At 44.5% G+C, this 20,090-nt stretch overlaps 1 protein-coding gene across 3 annotated transcripts in view; it reads right to left on the bottom strand.

The window, feature by feature from the left end:
* Positions 1–20,090, bottom strand: part of LOC128812452 (calcium-activated potassium channel subunit beta-2) — a 139,016-nt gene that overhangs the window by 86,574 nt on the left and 32,352 nt on the right. Inside the window, exon 1 of one of the 3 annotated variants that reach the window (XM_053986873.1) lies at positions 9,306–9,384. The exons of the other annotated variants lie outside the window; for them this stretch is intronic. The gene's annotated coding sequence lies outside the window, so the exon portion shown is untranslated. Of the gene's footprint in view, positions 1–9,305; positions 9,385–20,090 lie in introns of those variants that run through there. 3 annotated transcript variants of the gene reach the window in all.

Here is a 20,090-nt window from a genome sequence, read left to right as displayed (position 1 = left end):
AGAATCACCTCAACTTCTTATGTGTTGGCAGATTTTAAATTAATTAGACTTTAACTGCTTTGGAAACAGACCTGAGAACAAATTTGCAGAGCCCAAAGTACGTGGTGGTTCAATAAATGAAAGATGTATAGAAAAGTAATCATCATTTTAGCTGTGTACAGAATGAAAAAGAAATCAAACACTGAAAATATTATTACAGTGCCATTAACATAAATCAATTGCATGCTCTATCCTCAGAATCTTTTTTCATTTCTGGTCATCCTATCTCATAAAGTCTTAAATGGTTATAAAAAGAGTGCAGAGATTGACAGTAAAAATGATTAGAGATGTGTAAAGATTTTTTTAAGAGGGGAGGAAGCAGCCTGGAACTGCTGAGAAAACAGCTTTAGCTGCACTGGGAGATTTGAGCAGCTCAGCAGGACCAAGGCAGGCTGTAGGTGCTGAACGTGGTCCCCCTGTGCCCTTGCTCACCTCCAGCCAAACCCTCAGGGCCCCTGAACTCTATAAACCATAGGGATTTTAGCTCAGGGTTGTGGAGCTGAGTGGCAGTTCCTGCTCCAGATGTGGGTCACACTCTACACTGGGGACAGGACAAAAGCTACAACCCAGCTCTTCTGGAGACTGGGGGTTGTGGAAACAGCCAAAAGGGGCCCAAATGCTGTTTTAAAAGGCACAGCTCTCTAAAAGACAGACTGAAGATCTCACCCTCAGAAGCTGGCTCTATCCCATGTACCTCTTGGTGGAAATGGGATTTTAAGCCTTTCCTGTCAGGTCCTTGCCCAGGTCCCTTGGTTTAGGAATGTCCAGCACAGTGTACCAGCTGGCTCTGGGGGTTTTCACTCCCTGTGCCCTCCAGCACAAACTGCTAAAATGAATCTGCTGGAACTTGTGTATTATGCTACAATATTTGCCACAGGATGCACACCAATTGCTTAATAGGATTTTGGATAACCCCAAGAAATTTCTGCAGGTAAAGAGAGCATCTATCCATTTTATTGGGCAAGTGAAGTATTTTCAAGGATGCGCTATCTCATGCTTTAAGGTGTAAGTCAAATATGCAGCTACAGCAGACTCAGGCAATGCTTCCCTTCTTGGCGGGTTGCTCTGCAGTTTTGTGCCATTCCTGAGAGGAATGTTGGGATTCCCAGACATGATGCAAGTGGGAGCTCCCCTGGGCACACTTCTCATGGCATTTCAGCAAAGAGGAAGGAGACCTGTCTCCCTGTCATTGCATTTGGGGTGGGCTCAGCCCCCCACTCCCACAGGTGCTTCTGGCACCTTTCTCCTGATAAAATGGAAGAGAGAAACAGTGTTTCTGAGGTGTAAATAATGTTTAACAACTGGGCCTTGGAGTTGTAAAGGAACTCCTGCACTTATGCTATAATCATTTTGCTGGTTGATTTAGAGCCAAGTCCTGCTGGCCTGACTGAAGCAATTAGCCTGATTACTGCCAGAGGGATGCTCATGCAATTAAGGTGAGCCGTGTTTGCTCTTTATTCTGGAAACCAGTTGTCTGTGTAACAGTAGTTGACACAGTGCAGTAGCGCTGAGGCAGGAGGGTGACGGGCTCCAAGACAAACCTTAAAGCCCTGACAGAACCTGGTGTCTCTCACAGAAGAAGGATGGACAGATGGACATTGTCTGACACTGCTCTGAGGGGAAAGCTAAAAACTGACAGTGAGAGACGTGTCCTGGTGTGTTTGCTCCGTGGGACTGCAACTGTTGTTGTTTCCCCAGCTTCTCAAAAGGGTGGAACTGGCTAATTAGATCTACAATTGCCATTTATCAAAAAGAGCATCTGAAGTCTTCAGTGATATTCCCCCCCCCCCCCCCCCCCCCCACCCTCTGCTATTTCTAAGGTGCAGAAATACCATCTGGATACCTGGCTAGTGACCAGCAGCCAGTATGTGAGGGTTTTAAATAGAGACAAGAGAATGGAGAGTGGAAAGGGTAGACAAACAACATGTTTTCATGGATGCTGAAGAGGGTATAAATGAACTGAAAAGCACAGAAGGGCAGAAAAATACCTTTTCTTCAAATTTTCATGATGAAAGATGTAGGGTATGTCAAATCTTCTAGGAACCTCCCTAGGAATATTCAAACTGCTTGGGAAGTGTTCCTGCAGATGAGCAGGGCTGCTGCATTGACTCTGTGGGTGAACACTCACCAGAGAGCAGGAGAACCTCTGCAGAGGAAACTTTTTCCTGCCCTGCCAGGAGAACCTCTGCACTGGCTCTGGATTCCAGCACTTATCTGCATTCACAGCTCAGATGTTTTAGTAAGGGCAGGCACAGCTTTGGGGTCAAGAGCTCTGACTTATCCCTCCCCCTGAATTCAAGGAAATTTAGAGGTTTTATTTGATTCCACAGAAATCAAATACACTTTGCAACGTGGGAATTTGCCTTTTTGATGGATCTGAAGGGTTTGTGAATAGCCTAGTCCAAGGTTTTAGTGTGAAGCCACTTGTGTCATCTTAGTGATGATGAATTCACTCATATCAATGGAGTTTACTCTTTGTGTTAGCACTGTCCCCCAGGTGGGTGCCTGTGTGTGCACAAAATAATGGCTCAGTCTGGCAGAGTATCTTTGCTAAGAAAACCTCACTTGTCAATTACTGGGGATTTTCCCTGAACTCTGATGGTTCTGGAGCAGAGTTTGGGCTTCTGGTGTTATGACAGAATTTTGCAGGTTCGGTGATGGCTTTTGACAGCTCAGGTCCCAGCAGGGAAAGACTCTTCACTTGAAATCAATCAACTTTATCACACAGGAAAAAAGAAAATTAAAACCCATCTGAAACTCAAACCTGCTTTAACAGGGACTCCTCTCTGACTGAGATGTTACTGCAGGTATCTCTACAAAATGAGCATATTTATGTGGGGAAATATCAAAAGGTAGGTGCACCTAACAAAGACCTCCTGATCATAGTTAATGCACCAGATAAATTGTTTTAAAATGCAGAGGGTTTTTTTGAGTTTTTAGTGAAAAAGCACATCCACATATGCATCTCTGAAGAGTTTTTTAATTAATTGCTTTCAGTCATTTCCTTTCATAAAATGAGAACAATGATGGAATAGACTGGCTGTGGAGTTTGGCCGAGGAAAGATTATACTAATCCACTTGAAATATGACTAAAACAGAAAGCAAGAAGAGATAAAAGCAATTTTTTTCCCAAAGCTTGTTTACCTGTGACAAAATCCTTCCAAATCAGCTGCACACAAAATAGTGGATCATCTTAATTAAACTCAACCAAAAGAAATCTTGCTTTGGACTTCTTGGGATGTTTCATATCCAGAGAGTTTGTCCCGTGATACTTTTAGCAAGATAGGGGAATATGTGTTTCGTGCATTTAATAATTAGGAGAACAGCAAAGCTTTTAAAGAGCAGAGTGACACGCAGATCAACTTGCTATATGGAAGCAAACAAAAAGGAGGAATTAGTCAGAAATTTTTTATATACCCTGAGCCATCACTGAGAGTGTTTTCAAGAGTCAGGGGACCTTTCATTTGCATATTCCCCAGTTAATAAAATACTATGGTTACAAATGAACTTCCTTTGTTCCCTCCATGGGTTATTGCTCCCTACGCCTTGAACTATATATTCTTTGTTGAAGGAATAAAAAGATGTCCTAGTTAATGTGATGCTATCCACTGAGACTTTCTTTCCAAAACTCTTATTTTCCAGAACAGTAAACTTTGCCAAAACACAACAGCCCTCCATACACCATCTCCACAAAGACTGGTTTTCACAGCTGAATCAATTCTTTCCCTATCACCATAAGACCAGCTCTGAAATCCCACATATAAGCTTAAAAACGGCTCGTCAATAACCAGATGGGCCCTGAGGATCAAAGAGCAGTGAGTGCAGACACACTGCTGTCCTTCTTTGCCCTTCAGCCAGCCAGTCCTGGGCTCTGCACCACATTGCTGTGGTCAGCCCGTGGCTGTCTGGAGCCCGTGGCTGTCTGCAGCAGTCTCACCAGGGCATTAAGGCAGAGCAATTTTGGGGTGTTCAGCTGTGCCAGGACTGTGGCTGCTCCTTGCTCCCTGTGCTTGCACCTGGCTCTGCTCTTCTCCTGCTTCTCCTGCACCAGCTCTGGGGCTCATTGACTCCCAGGTGGCCTCCCTCTCGAGTCAAGTCCAATTTTCAGGAGGTTCCATCAGCTTGGAGGACCAGGAAAGCCTGGAAGGTGCAGGAGTGGGAATGAGAAGGCAACAAGAGAACAAGGGCAATAACAGCCCTAGGGCTGATGGGTTCCCTGAGTTGTGCCCCCAAAAAAGCCAATACACTCCTGACTGAGGTGTATTTGGCAGCTGCACTGAGGAGCACCTGGACACAGGTCTCTAGGAGGATTTAATATTCCTTTATTCCCTCTGACTTTGATTTAACCATGGGCTGTGATGCTTTAAGTACCAGATATTAATTAGAAGTGGTAGTAGGTCCCAAAGGGACCATAGTCCAGATCTTCTCACCATTCCTAGTTTGACTTATTTCAGGTTACTACTCTGAAACATTATTTATGCACCCAGGAGCCTGACATTTATAATGCCTAACTAAATTTGCAAATAACTAATGGCTGTCAGTGAGGAGTACCACTCTGCTGAGGTGGAAAATAGCTTACCCACAAGTAAAACCTAGCCATTCTGCAGCATTTCTTTAGGGCAGGCAATTATCTTGTCCCTCCTTTGGATATACACCTAAACAGGCACAAAGGGACAATGCTACATGGAGGGGTCCCACCAGGATGGCAGCCTTGGAGAGATGAATCACTTTGAGCTGAAGCAGAAACTTCACTCTGAGCTCAGATCCTCTGGAAGGGAAGTGGGGAAGTGGGACAAATGCTCTTCTGCTCCTCTGGTCTTCAAAACCCTTCTGGCAGTGGTTGATTCAGGACAGTGCAGTGGCACAGAGTGGGAGGAACACTGAATTCAGGAAAAATTGCTGGGTACCTGTGAGTGGCTGGGACATCCCATTTGGCACAAGAAGAGATGAAAATTATTTATGGGTAGCAGGATAGCTTTGTATTAAGAAAGAAAAAGCATCTAAAGACATAATAGGAGTTTTAACAGTATCTAGGGGGAATTTCAAGTTGGGATTTAATTCCAGACTACATTTTGTCTAATTTTTGTCCTAGCAGAGATTCTCTGCATTTGCTCAAATTTTAGTTCCTCTAATTCTTCTCATTCTCTTACTCTCCCCAGGCAGTATGAGTCTGGTGTTATGTGTGCCCTGACAGAATATGAATACACGTGTGTTGCCTGTAGTGACTCTACTGTGTGACTCACAGCACTTGCAATTTAGTCCCACTTCTATTTATAGAAGAAAAAAGGGTATCTAGGATCATTGGACTTTAAAATCATTGAAAAGGTAAAAAGGGGCCATCTGATGGGGGCGTAACTGCTGGTTGCCTCTATGAAGTCTTAGCAACCCTGTTGATTTAGCTCACACCAGACTTTCTATATAAAGTCAATGGACAATAGAGCTCACTCAGTGGGAGACATGAGGTTTCCTCCTATGTGACATAAGTACAGTGCAAAAATATCTCAAAAGGCAAATATATTCATGTTTTATTACCTTCTCCCCTTGATTTGTTTCTGAGTAAAAGAGCTTGGTGTTTTGACAGCTGAAATTTTTTTTTGTGTTTGTGAGGAAATATGTTTGACAGAAATTCTTCACCCAACTGGTTTTGACTGTTTTTAAACCATATATCAAGTGTTAGTTTTCTTCTCATCTGCCATTTTCACAGCTCTTCCATATCTCCATGGCATGTTAACAGTCCCCCTGCATGACAAAAAGTAAACTCTGTCACCCCCATGCTTGGTGGCAATTTTGGTGAGCACAGGGAAGGATTGGAAGCAACATCTCCAGGGCTTGCCATGGGCTGAGTCTGGTAAGACCTTAGACCTTGAGGTTAATGACCCAAATTCACTAGATTCACTGTTGAAAATTGTACTTATATATTAGGTGTTCCTGCTATTCCCATTCCTACCTCCTCTGTACCTGCTCTATGTGCCACTGATCCCTCCTTCTGTCAGTCACCCTTATTTTTCCCCTCTTTCAGTGTTTTCTCCTGCACTCACTGCCTCGCTGTTGATGCTCTCTTGCTGTCCTCCCTGTTGGCTGTCTTCATGTCACAGAATGTGCAAGACAGGCACAACAGGAGAGGTTATAATGTGGAAAATTTAGAAATTTCCATTATGGTGTTTTTCCCTTCTAAATTGGCTGCACAAACAGTTTCCACTGGCACTGTAGACTTACTCTGGAGAGTTGGGGAGACCATGGGGACATGGCCAGTGCTGTGAGAGAACAGCCCATGCAGTGCACAATGGATGATGCCATTCATTTTAACAGAGCTGCAGGAATTCAAACACTTTTCATGAATATTCATATGAAATTGAAAGCTGTTTAACCTGGCTCTCACATCTGTCTGGTGGGAGCACTTCAGTGCTTATGTGTTGCTCATATGACTACTTGCAAGATGTGAATTTCAAACCTGACTACTCAGAGTGTGATGGAAATCCAGTATGAAACAGTACACTTGGTTGTGAAATTTGCAATTTTTTTCTGCCAGTTAGCTTGCACACATCAGCTAATCAAGGAACACCACAGGACTGAACCAAGCAACACAGTATGAATTTGCAAACATTTGCCATTCCCAAAAGATCTGTAAGCCAAGAAGGTGTTTGCTGAAGAAAGCCCTAAATAATATCAAATAAATAAATTAGAAAATTGCATGATCTCCACAGACAATTAAGAAGAGAAAGGGCAAGTGAGATTCATGGCAAAAAGTACTCATTGAGCTTCTGAAGAAAGCAGGGAAATCGTTCCTCAGCACAGTGAATCAACCTGATGTAGTTTGTTTCACTATCTGCTGCCCATTGATGGAATGATGGGAGATTTGGAGTCACTTCTGACAGGCTCTCAGATGAATGGGTATTTGGTCCTGGCAGAAGTTTTTCTAAGTGGCCAATTTATCTGGGGTAGTTTTGAGAGCAGATTTAGTTTTGGATCATGGGATTTGCCTTGTGTCATATCTTACAGTTGAAAATGCCTGAAACATTGACCTCCTTCTGCTACACAATTTGGCTTTGCATTTTGCCCTATCTGGAGCCCTGTGTTCAGCCTCATTCCCTGAGCACCACTGTCTGTATTTCCATTGCATCACTACCACATTAGCCCTGTTGCACTGCCCTTTCCCCAGAGATGCTGGGGGATTTGCCCAAGTCTCCCAGAGAAGTTGAACACAGTCTCCCACTGCCTCATGGTTTTACCCTTTCAGGCCCTTCTTTCAGAGAGGCACTGCAGGAAAAACAAAAGTAAAATTGTCTAAGCTTCTGGACAAAAGTGAGATGGAGAAGAAAAACCATATACTTGATTTCTGCATGCATTTCTCATTTCTGGCACAGATTTAATATCTCTGTGCAATAACTCTTTGATCCATATTGCAAACTGCTACAACAATTTCTTTGGAAGAAAGTTTTCACTGTTATCTTTATGTACTCAGTAGAGTACATAACACGGGTTGAAATGATTTCCCCCCAAATTTGCAATGCAAAGTAATGCAGTTAACTGAAAAGTTCTTGCTTGGATCAAATGGGGAATATTTATGTTTCTTAAAAGGAATTCTTACCAATCCTGATCCAATATTGCTTCTTTTTGGCACAACCAGTATCCACTTAGACTGAAAGCACTTTTGTTGTTAAATTGTCATTGGTGTTTTGTTTTAAAAAGAATTATATCACGACCTATTTACAATGCAATATAATACACTGAAGTTCTTCTTAAAGAAAATGTTAGTTAGGATGAGTAAATTCAAATTACTTGGTAAGTCCCTGCTACATAGGGATTTTTTTTCTGATGAAGATTTAATGAAAACAATCAGTCTAACAGAATTCTTGAAGCTGTGAGTTTTTGGCAACTGTATTGTAAAATATCCTTAGTGACATCCACATTAAAGTAGATTTAGAATGGTATCATAACCTTAATTTGAAAATTTAGCACAGCAAGTGACTCCATACCTCTTGCTGCAAGATATGACTCTCAGCTTCTTTACGTGCATTTTTAATGGGTCCTGTGAGAAGCATTTCCACCAGCAGAACATTTTATTGTTACTAAATACCACTCACTCTGAAGTCCCTCTGTTGTTTGGAAATGAAACTTTAATGATCAAGTTGAAACAATTTGTCAACCCAGGGAACATCACACTCAGATCAAACACACCAAATGATAAGGGCTCTGCATATGCACGGAAATATGATTTTCATTCATTATGTTCCTGCTGCTCATCCTGGTGAGGGTCAGACATACTCAAATACAGGAACGCGCAGTCCAGCCCTGCCCAGGACCCCGTGCAGACCCCAACTGCCCTGTCTGGCCACACAGACCTGACTCTGATTTTTGGACATTTTCTTGTCTAGTGATGCAAAACAGGCACATCATAAAAAAGTACATGAGGCTTCTAACTTTGCCTACCACCTCTTGGACTTCTGGCTAGGAAGAAACAAGCTTTATCCAGGGGAAGCCTTCCTGTTATCCTACTGAGTGTTCATTCTGCCCCTCAGCCCTTGCTTACAGCCCTTTCAGCATCCAGCTAAACGCTGTACATCCTTCCCCACACTGGTGTCTCAAGGGAGGAGGGTGTCAGGGGGCTGGCAGTGACACGGGAGGAAATCGTGCCTTTTTCCGTCTGAAACTACATTTCTCGTCCAGCAAAACAATGCCAACAGTGCAGAGAAAGCTCTGATTATGCAAAATGGATGGACACATCACGCCTTCTTTTGCAATAGGTTATAACCTAAAGAGTCCCTCACGCGGAAAATTCCTCCCACCACCTTCCCCCGCGAATGTTTTCCCCCTTTCAAATGGCATCGGTGGCACTCCAAACACATTTTACACATTAATAGCATGTCTCCCTCATCTTACAGGCTCCATAGCTTTCCTCTTCCCCTTTCATTTTAGGGCAGCTTCCCCCTCTCCCTTCTCTCCTCTCAGAACCAGCCCGGCTGGCTGGGTAGAAAAAGAGTAAAGTGTTTTCTTGCATGACCTCTATGTATTTTACTCCGCGGGAAGAACAACGTGGAATGCCCACTCAGCAGGCAGAGAGGTCTGAGCCAGCTTGTCCTCGAGGCATTGCTGCCATAAAACACAGGACTATCCACAGCGTTTCCACCCCCGGCTCTCCCCCCATCCCAGCGCCCCCTCCCCAGCGCTGCCGCCGCACCTGGCGGCGCTCGGGAAGCCGGGGAGCAAAGCACGAACGGCGGGCACCAAACAGCAACAGCTCCCTTTGTTTCCCATGCAAATCCTACCTCCGACAGTTGTCACATCTTCCTCCGAGGCGAAGCCTAATTATTAACAAACGGAGATCCAGCGGAATGCTCCGAACTGCCACCGGTTGTTAAGTGCTGTCATCGTTCCCTCCCGGTGCTTAAACCTTTTTGGACCATTAATGTCACAACCCCTGCTAACTCATCGCTTAGTACTCGCTGCTCAAAATGTCTGAAATAGTTTGGAAGGATAATAGGAATGACAGGCACACTAGACAGCCATGCTTGAAATTAGTTTTCTCCAGCTGACTTAAGGCTGTTTCGTAGTGCTTTTAGGCATGCACTCCGTAGGGTTTATTAACCTAGGCTAGACATGCCATCCCTGCTTTTATTCAGGGCTGTAATAGGATGGCTGCTAGGAATGCAGCGATAGGTCTAACTCCATTCATCCCTCCGTGGTTCTTAAACCTCCCTGGGAGAGGAAACAGCTTCAGTCATCCTTAAACTTACTGAGGCTACTGTTTCTGCAGAGCAGGCTTTCACACATTGTTTTGAAACTAGAGAGAAAATCCCTCCCGGGAATGGAAGGTGCCGTAGCTCTCCCGGCTGATGCGAGCAGCGAGAGGAACCGGCAGCATCCGCCCCCGCCGCAAGCTGAGGCTGGCGCAGGACTTGGTGGAAGTAGTGATTGGAAGCTGAAAGTTCTTAAAACTCTGTGAGACAGCTGTGGCACAAAGAGGACGAGGGGGATGCAGGGACCGTGCTGTGCTTTGTGTACACAGAGTCACAGACGTACACTGCGCTTCTCAAAAGGCAAAGTACTCTTTGCAGATGGTGGGGACTCAATCTAAATTTCTAAGTAAGCAGCACCTGGGATGATGGTGGGCAGAAGAAATGAGACCAAAGCACAGCATTCGAAGAGAGGTGGTGAGAGATGCTACAGGACACTGCTGTTTTCAGTAAAGCAGTGCTAATCACCGAATCCCAGCTCAGAGATATTTGTGCCCTGCAGAGATCTTGGAGCCTCTTTCTTCTTGGTGGTCAGTTAATGACCAGCCCAGGTCAAGATGCAGAAAGGCTTGTAAACATCTGCTACCACTGGTGCTGCTGATCTCAGTATGGTCCCTAGTGGACAAAAGTAAGAGGCACCAGCACAGACGTGTGTCTGCCAGCAGCAATGGCACACATGGGCTGAAGGACAGGAGAGGCACCCTGGAGACAAGGCAGGCTGGGACAGAGCAAGTGAGGAGTTAGTTCTTTCATTGCTTGCTCCACTCCTGACTGTTTTTTCAGAACCACCTGGTTCACAGCCCTTTGCTCTAAATGAAAAAACCATTCGGGAGACGTCTCAGAAATGAATGGTGTTGTGAGAGATGAAGGAGGAAAGCAGATCTCAGTGAAAACCCAGCTATGGCTGCCTCAGACCCTGGGAAGGAAAGGGTTAGGATAGCACTAATGGCAGATTTGCTTTACCAAACAGCAAATCGGTGCAAGGGCCACTGGTCTCTCCTCCTTCTTCATTGGCCTTCATTGAAACTATGAGTGACAGCAAGCTTGTTGCTGGTGCAAGCCAGCCATAGGTGGGGACATCTGGAGTGACATGAGCATGATGTTTGCTTCTGAATCCATGCTGCTCCTAACAGAGCTGCCTTTGCTCTCTGTGCTTCCCTGTGCCTGCACTTACTGTCGCTCTTGGACATCCTCCCTTCCCCTCTTTACTCACTGCTCTTTGCACAGTCAGTGGATTGGAGGGGAGGGCTTGAGGCTCCAGTTTTGTTTCTCAGTTTACAGTGGGGTATTATTAGCACACCAAGCTTCTCCCAGAACTGGTGGCAGCAAAGGGGACTTTGAATTTTGTAGGCAGGAATCTCAAGGTGGGCAACTACATGCTGACTGATAGCAGGGCTGACTGAACAATACCTGCTTTCTGAATAATTTAGAGAATTTTTTTTTTGTGTCACCTATCTTGCATTTTTCATGTGCCCTTCATTCACCTTAAGGCAGAAAAAGAAATGGAAAAAGTTCTCAAAGTTCTCATTGTCGCAAGAAATATATTTCTGTTTCAGTAAGGGTCTCACTGTGCCATTGATTTGTAAGTGGGATGACACAGCAGTTCAAGAGACGTAAGATTCTGGTTGGAGATACCCAGGACTAGGAATCTTGACTTTGCTGATGACCTTCTGAGAGATTTCAGTGCTGAACTGGACACAAGAATGTTCAATGCCCAGTCAAAGCAGGTGGAAGTTGCCACCCACGTTCCCAGTTCCCCAGCTGTGTATGCTGAATATGAGAAGATTCATAAAAAGCTCCCTCAGCTCCTCCTCCTTCATGGACCTCTCTGCCAGGGTGATCCCAGAGGCCTCAGTCCTTCCCAGTAAGTTACAGTCACTCAGACTTGGGGGTCAGCATGTGACAGCTGCCTGTGAGAGTTGTGTGACTGAATGGAGAGGAGAGGTTCTTACCTTGGGTGGCATTTGAAGGGAGAATAAACTGTTCAAGGTGTGCAGCGTAGGCAGGGAATGACCAGAAAGATTTCTGGGGCTGGTTAGTTGTCATGGTTCAGTCTGTGGGAGGGATTCCATGATACTCCCCCTTTCCTCAGGCTTTTTTTAATCACTGAGCAGCAACAGCAGCTGCCATCAGTGATGGGACTGGTGTACTCCCTATCCTTACTGTGGCTCTACTGCTGTTGTGTTTTTCTGGCACATCAGTCTGCTCCTTGCTGGAAAGAAGATACAGGGAGCAGTGGAGTGGTGATCTGATCAGATATGCCAATTTTCTGTCTTCCTGCACTGTATGAATGTTGTAAAGTAGGGAAGCAGAGGGCTCACATGTGCTTTCACTCTGCCTTCCATCAGGAAAATCCTATTCTATAGGAGAGGAAATTGCTGCTCAGCTGTACAGCAGTGGACCCTCTTTGAGAAAACCCTTTGCTTGCAAATAGTGCAATGATTTAGAATGCCTTTGTCAGTTTCTGACCAGTACTTACTTGGGAAATGGCCAAGGAGAATGAAGGACAGGAGGAATTTAGGAGGTTTGCAGTTTGCATGTTGAAGTATGCCAAATAATATAATGAACAGAGCAACTAATGCATAATTTCATTGTGAGTCATCCTCATTATAACAGGAATTTTATAGATATGTAACTAGAAAGTGTAACTATCAGTTACAAATGCACATTTCTACTTGCAAATGAAAGGACATGATACATTTAAAGCTTCAGGTTGCACATACAATAACCTTTTCTCCTCCTGTGGTCACAAATTCTCTAGGAACAGTATGAGTATATTTTGAAGTTGCATACCTATCAGACAGCATTCCTTCTACCCACTTGCTGAGTCTTTTTGAAACAGCAGCAGGCAGTCTCACTAATCCATAGATACTCGGTGTGAATTGTGTGTTAAAGGAATTACAGGAATGATCTGCTGATGACTCTTCCATGCTGGGTGTCTCTGTAGAGTGTCAGTGTTCAGTGCAGCATTAGCCTGGCAGGGCTGCAGGTGTGGTGTGCACGACAGGTAACAGGTTGTGTTCAGGATGTATAATCACTGTGTCAGTGAAAATTAGTCTAGCAGGAAAAAGTATCCTCCAGAAGGAGCCAAATTCTGTCATGCACATCTAGATACTCTTGGGTGTTGTGGAGCCTGAACTCAGACCTGAGTTTTGCAGAGGGCAGCTATTCCCTAAAAAGGATGAGTCCAGTGTGGGGGAAGACAAATTCCTAACAATTATCTTGGCAACAAGCATTAATCTCACCTTTGTCATTTAAATGAAAACCTATCAAGAAACCTTGTTGATATGACTGCCCAGATTTACAGCTCTGCCTGGTTTCCCTCCTTTTTCCTGTGGCAGAACAGGCAGCACCTGTGTGAATGCAACCCCGTGTTTGAGCAGAGTCTTCAGTCTCGTGCTGAGAACCACAGAACACCCAAGTGTTCATTTGACTGAGTTACATCACAGGGACTGGATAATCACTTCCACATGCTGCTTGATTGTCCCCCTTTATATCCAGCTCTGCCTTTTTCTTGCACAGCTCTTTTTGAGCTGCTTGCCTAAGAGAAAATAACTACATCTGGAGTGTTGTTAAATGACCCAGAAGCTGCTGTTTTGCAGACTGACAGTGTTTGATGCAAATAGATGGCTTCTTGCTGTGAAAATCTCCTTGGCTGACAATCCATTGGGTACTTTCAACTATAGTTATCTGAATTAAAACACAGGCTCTTCTTTGTATATTCACACTATCATTCTTGCAGAACTGCTGGCATTAAATTCTTCCTGTGCAGTTTCAGTGCAGGCCTCTCTACTCCCCATTTGTGCAGCAGCTGCTGCTGCACTTCCTCTCTTTGCCTTCAGCTTTTGCCATCTGCCACCATTAAGTTGCCCAGGTGTTGGAAATCTTACTCTTCTCTGGCAAACATTACTCTGCCTCCTTCTTCACTAATTCAACCTTCATTTATATGGGGGCTGATAGATCAGGATCAAACATCTGCTGCATTTCATACTTCACAGGGGCAGATGGGGAACAGAGCACGTAGAGTTGCAGGCAAAAATGAAGGCTGGTTAACCCTTCCTCCCCTAACTTTCCACTCTATCTTTGAGAGCTTACAGTTTTCCTGCACTTCTAGATGTGCCAATTATTTAATACTTGCCAGTTGGGATGTTACCTAGAGAAAATATATCCTAAAGCAGAGCTAATTTTCAGAAACATCAAAGCTTTCACATACTGCAACAGTGTCTAGTCCTGAGGTATTGAGGAGCAGCAGAGTTGGAACATATCTAAGACAGTTATCAGCAAAGACACCATAATAAACCTTTTTTCCTCATTAGACTGCTTCTGCTGGTGCAAACAGGGGCCACACCACTGACTTTGTTATGCTTTCCACAGAAATACAGGTCAGGCATCCTTTGTGATTGCCTGCAGGGGAAATCCAGGCTCACTGATCATCTTTCACAACAACGGGTGCTGTAAACTATTGAATTCTTTTGGTAGAGATGATGAAATTAAATGATTTCCAGTGTGCCCAATCCTCTTCAGCAAATCACTGAAGATTGGCTGTAAGTTTGAACAGCAGCAAACCAGAATCCAACAAAACAGGCTGCTTACACAATGCTGCTTGCTGGGCCCAGGGAATGCTTCCTGCTTAAAGGCTGGTAAAATATGTATCTGAGGATGCACACCCAGCTGCTGGGGCCAGTCTCCAGTGTGATTGTTGAGTAATTCCAACAGGATTTCACACTTCAGCAATTTTACTCTCCTCAGCCTGGTTCTCAGTAGCAGTGCTTTCTCAGCCTGATATTGTCTGAGACTCTTGGGCAGAGATGGTTCCCTGCTCCGAGCAGTTCTGCTGAGCAGCAATTGCTGCCTGCTGCTTTCCCATTTGTTAAGCAATGGATTAGTGCTCAGACATTTGCAGGCCACGTTGGCCTAAGCCCTGTGTACAGTTCTGTGGATTTACTCCTCTCCTGGAATGCCATGATCTGAGGTTGTTTCTCTCTTGTTCAATGATTTCCTGAAGCACTGCTCCAATCGACACTGCTGTGATTTCCCTGCTTTGTGTCAGATAAAGCATTGTGCTATTCACCTTTCACAGAAACACCAAATTGGCCACTTACATGCTCACTGATTTTGCACAGTGCCTGGCTGTTTCTTCAACTCCTGATTGCTTTTTCTGTCTACACTTTCCTGTTCCTATGTTAATATTACTTCTCCAGCAATATTAGCAAAATATTGCTAGATAATTCCTTTGCCTTTCTTGCCACCCCCCTGCAAATCATCTGCTATGCAGAACTCTCCTTTCTTCAGGATTCAAGTATCTCCTTTAATCTGTTCTTCCTTTTATTCTTCACTCAGCTGCTGTTGCCTTGCTTTGGTGGAACAGTCACTTGTCTGATGAAGCTCATGCTTCTATTTCTGTGCTCTCCCTTTTGAGAGGTCCTTTGCATCAGTGAGATGCCTATTTGGGTTTCTTTGATGATTTGGTGCTGTATACTGAGCTCTGCACTCCAGGAGTGAAAGATCAAGTGGGAAAGATCCAGGTGTGGAGAGAGTGTGCAAAGGGGGAGGGAAGGGGGTTTTGCCATGCCCCAGTGAGAGAGTTTTCAGTGAAGCAATAACAGAAGCAGACAGGTAAAAGGCCAGGCCAGGAGCAGGACTGTGGAGAGGCTGTTTTCTAGCACCGTGACTCGGTTTCCCCACTTTTAAACTAAGAATAATCCTCTGCCTTTATAAATTCCTTTGTGAGCTTTGCTGAGAACTGAAACAGATGACTGAAATTCAGTCTAAGTTTATATTGTTGCTGTCTTGCTGATGAATTTTAAATTCAGAAGAGCAAGGGCCTAAAACTGCCTGAGAAGCTTCCACGTTGTACAGGGTGTTTGGTGCTGTGATACACACAGCCACTCATGAAGGCACAATGTCTGATGCCCTTTGGCTCTTCTGTCTGAGAACACCACAGACTCTCGTGGGAGATGCTGTGGGAGTGCAGGCTTGTTTGTAGGGTGAAGGAGGGGCTTGGTGGCAGCTTCACAGCAGCCAGGGAGCAGGAGGGACATTGCCTGGGCTGGATTCAAAGCCCAGCCTGTTTGGAGAAAATGCCTCCTGGTAGGGACAGCAGAAACTAGATGCCACTTTTTAATTTTCCTGATCTATATTCTGCAGCAGGTGCCTGGAGTGGCACATAAATCCACCAGCAGAGGATTTATGGTTGTGAACACCAAATATTCACCAAAATTCAAAATCTCTTCTCAGTTTCCCTGCGGAGTGACCAGAGGGATTTGATTATACTTACTGAAGCGGAGTAGTTTGGGATTTATACCACTGAGGACAACATTTGGTCCTAAACATACATCTCCACTTTTATATAGGATTTGTACAAAGTTATTTCTTCCCCATAAAGAAAATCTTACAGTGCCTGTGCAAACCTCCCACCTCTTCCCCATCACCACAGCAGCTGAGGACACAGGATGTGCTTATGAATAAATTAGTTGGGGAAAAATGGTATTTGGAAACCTAGCAGAGGCTTTCCAAGAGGAAATAGGCAAAATGATAAATCTTTGCTTTTAAGACAAGCTACAGGGATACTCCTCTGGCATAAACACACATTTTTTCATTGATAAAGCTGATCTCTTTTTTCCACCCTCTCTGATGACTTTTTCAATTCTGCATATGCAAAAATATCAATGTATCATCAAAAGCTGAAGTGGACTCCAGAGGAATTTAGCCAGTCAGTCATCTCTGGTTTTAATTACCTAATGGTATTTGTTTACATCTGCTTGAAATGATTTTATACTCATTATGGGTATTGAAGTAATGTTTCATTATTTCTCCACTTTTGTGAGTTTTTAAAACAACAACAACAACAAAAGGAACAAATTGTCCACAGATATACCTGTAATCTGACCTTTTCTCTCCTCTGAGAAGTTTTAAGAAGATTATTTAAGTTTTTGTGTCTGTACTTGCTCTATTTTCAGAGTCTTAGAAGTAACCTTGACTCGAAATTTGATCTCTGAGAGAGGCACAGAAGATGCATTACAAGCTGTGGAGTTCATCCCTACTGGGATGAGGGGCCATATCCTCCCTGCATGAGAATTTCTCCAACAATACCCAAACCCCTATTGCAGCAGCTCCCAGCTGGAGCCTCACAGCACAGAAACCAGCGATGTTTTAATGGTGGGAATAGAAGAGACCTGGAAAAACAGTCCCAGGAAGTCTGTACTTCTAATTAATGTCCATTGTGACCAGGATGTTGCAGGATCAGGCTCTGGCAATGCATTTGCTGCCTGTGTTTGAGGATAAAGGCACTCTGATGTGCCTCACAGACACACACAGGCACACCCAGCATCTCTAACCCTTGGCTCACTCCTCTAATCCCCTCTCCTCCCACCCACAGCACTGCAGGAAGGATGCTTTTCTTTACTTGATTTCCCTGCTCAGATTTCAAATGCCTCTTGGTGCAGTAAATGACTAAAAAACCCCAGTCCCTGGAAATGCAATAGCCTTTGGGGGAAGCATGATGGATCTGGTAGTGCAGGAACAAACATCCCCAGGGGCTCGTTTATCTCACACACCATGTCTATTTACCTGAATTTTCCCCCCCTCAGAGTCGCTGTTATTTTTGCACAGATGACTAAAACAGCTCCCCCCCTTCTTGCCTCGATGCTCACTGGCTTTTCCTTGCTCTCCTGGTAGTCCCAGCTGGATCTTTAACCCCTGCCAGGCTGGTGGGCTCAAGCAGGGCTCGACCCCCAGCAATGTAAAGGCTCTCCAGACAGACTGTGCTATTTGCAGAGTAGAGGTGAATGACAGATCCTCAGATGTGTCCCCAGATCTAATTTGGGTGAATCCACCAAACAAGCAAAGAGCCTCTGTCCTTCCTGGTGTGATATGGAACCTCTGCTCTGATCAGGTTTAGTGGGATGTGAAGGGTCAGGAAGCCCACGTGAGCAGGGAGGTCTCTGGAGCTGTGGAGACTGTGGCAGGCATGTGTCAAGTGTGAAAGATGCCCCCAGGTGTGGAAGCCTGGCTTCCTCTGTCCTTGCAGCTGTGACTGGGGCACTGTGTGGTGCAGCTGTTGCAAAGGAGCACTGGCAGGATGTTGGGGATGGCAGGGAAGGCCCTGGACTGTGAAGCCCAGGATGGGGATTTGTTTTCCCAGGCTTCCCTCCTGAGCCTGGCACAGCCTTTGCCAGCAAAGAGAGCACTGGAACTTCCCCAGACTGTGGGATATAAGAGGCTCAATGCCCTACACCAGTGATAGGCTCCTGCCTTTGTAGAGCCTGCAGGATTTGAAATATCTGTGAGAGGCAGTCCCAAACAGGAGCCACTGGCCGGTTTGGGAGGCAGAGCAGGGCCCTTGTGGGCAGTAGTGTGGGTGTGTGGGCAACATTGGTGCAACATTTGTGCCATTGTCACTGCTGCCCTCTTGTCTGTGCTAGAAAACTCAGGGCAGAACCAAAACGGGGGCTGCATTGGTATTTGAGGGCAGAGATAATTCATGTTTGTCAAGACAGGCTTCCAAGACAGAAGGAATCCAAATTATACCTATTAAAGGGGTAAAGAAACGGTGACATGATTAATCTCTCAGCTCCACCTGTGTGAACACAGAGCAACTCCTGGGCAGTGGCTGGAGATGCTCCCACCTGTGCCGGTGTCAGGCAGAATTTGGTGTGGCTGAATGCAGGATAGCATGATGGAGCATTGGTGTGGAGCCAGGCAGGAACCCAGTGCTACTGGATTGATTGCAAGTGATGTCTGTCCCACACACCACAGTGAGGAACACATGTCTGGGTGCAAAAGCAGATGTGCTTTTTCTGTCCTCTCTTTTGCAGAGAAAACCACCATGTACGTTAATTACTCTGGCCAGCTCAGTCCTTTCAGGGTTCTTTTCCAGGGACTGTGTAAAGAGCAGTGCAGCCACTGAACAAAAAGACATTGTGTGCCTGATGTTATTTATGTGCTTTATTTCAGTAACTCTCAATATTTTAGTTACTAGAATATTCCTTGGAATATCTGACGTGAAGAAATTTCCTGCCATTAGTATAGCTAATTTTTAGTATAGCTATTTCAAATGACATAGAAGATCAAGACTCTATATTTATGTACTTGGTATGATATATATGTTATATTCTCTACTGTATAAGTAGTACTGTCTGCTCTAATTTCTATCTCCAGATATCCAAATGCATTTTTTTTAAAAAACTTCAATCCTGATATTGGATTTTTCTCCAGAGATGTTTTGTCCATTAAACAATAACAGTCAATAATATTTGAGTATGATGGGAGAACCATCTAAATGTACGAGCCCTGTTACTGTCAAGCAATATAGCTTTACAAAGGAAGTCTTAAATTTTCCTGAAGCTCTTCTGATTTCAGTGGTTTGACAAGAATATAAATGAGAAGGAAATTTCTTCCTTTGCTGGCATCTGATTTCTGAGTTTGATTATTTATAACAAGAGCTTTTTCTTTGCACAATCAGATTTGCTTAGATTTCCTTATTAGGTTCATAAAACTGTTTTGTGAAACAGAAAATTAAGTGGGGATTTTTTTTGCCACTAAGTTCAAATTCGTCTGAACTTTCAACTGGACTCTGGTATCCTATTAGAGCCTGTCTTTGATAACAACCATGTTTGAATTGCATTACTTTCTTTTCTAATTCCAGTCACTGGCCATTTTATTGTTATCTAATAGCAGTACGAGGTAAATTACCCATGCAAGGCTGTTTAAGATGGTCCTAGAACAGCACAAGTGAAATGTCCTCATTTTTCTTAATTTTCATTAACTCGCCATCTTTATTGTGTGTGTAGTACAAACAGTCAGTAAAAATACCTTACTGCAGACCTGCCCAGTCTGGCCTGGAGATCTCTCAGCAGCTGCTGGAACAGTCCCAGTGGATACTGAAACTGAGGAGGAGGGAATGCAGAGCCCTGGCCAAGGGCTGTGCTGAGAAAAGGAGCCGTAGAGGAGCAAGCAATGAATGATAGACTCTTTCTCAGGCATGAGGACATGAAAAAGGATCATAAAGATGTGATATGACCTGCAAAACCCACGGCATTTCTGGCTCTGAAACCCCTCCAGCTCATGGCCTTCGACCCTGCTCTGCCCCTGTCTTCACATAAACTGCACGAATGTGGGTTGATGATCTCTTTAGGGCTTCCTCACAGACCAGAGCCATGAAAAGCTGGCACTGCAATCACATTTGGCCATCCTGAGGGGGAGGAACATCACGAAAATCAGGTTTCAGGGAGAAAAGTTAAAAAGCTGCCCTGGCTGAGGCAAGAACAAGGAGGTCCTCAGTGGGTAGGATGAAGGGAGGAGGGGAAACAAGGAGAG

This window comes from Vidua macroura, chromosome 10, assembly GCF_024509145.1.
Source record: "Vidua macroura isolate BioBank_ID:100142 chromosome 10, ASM2450914v1, whole genome shotgun sequence".
NCBI classification, from domain to species: domain Eukaryota; kingdom Metazoa; phylum Chordata; class Aves; order Passeriformes; family Viduidae; genus Vidua; species Vidua macroura.
This window is presented reverse-complemented; position numbering and strand designations above follow the sequence as displayed.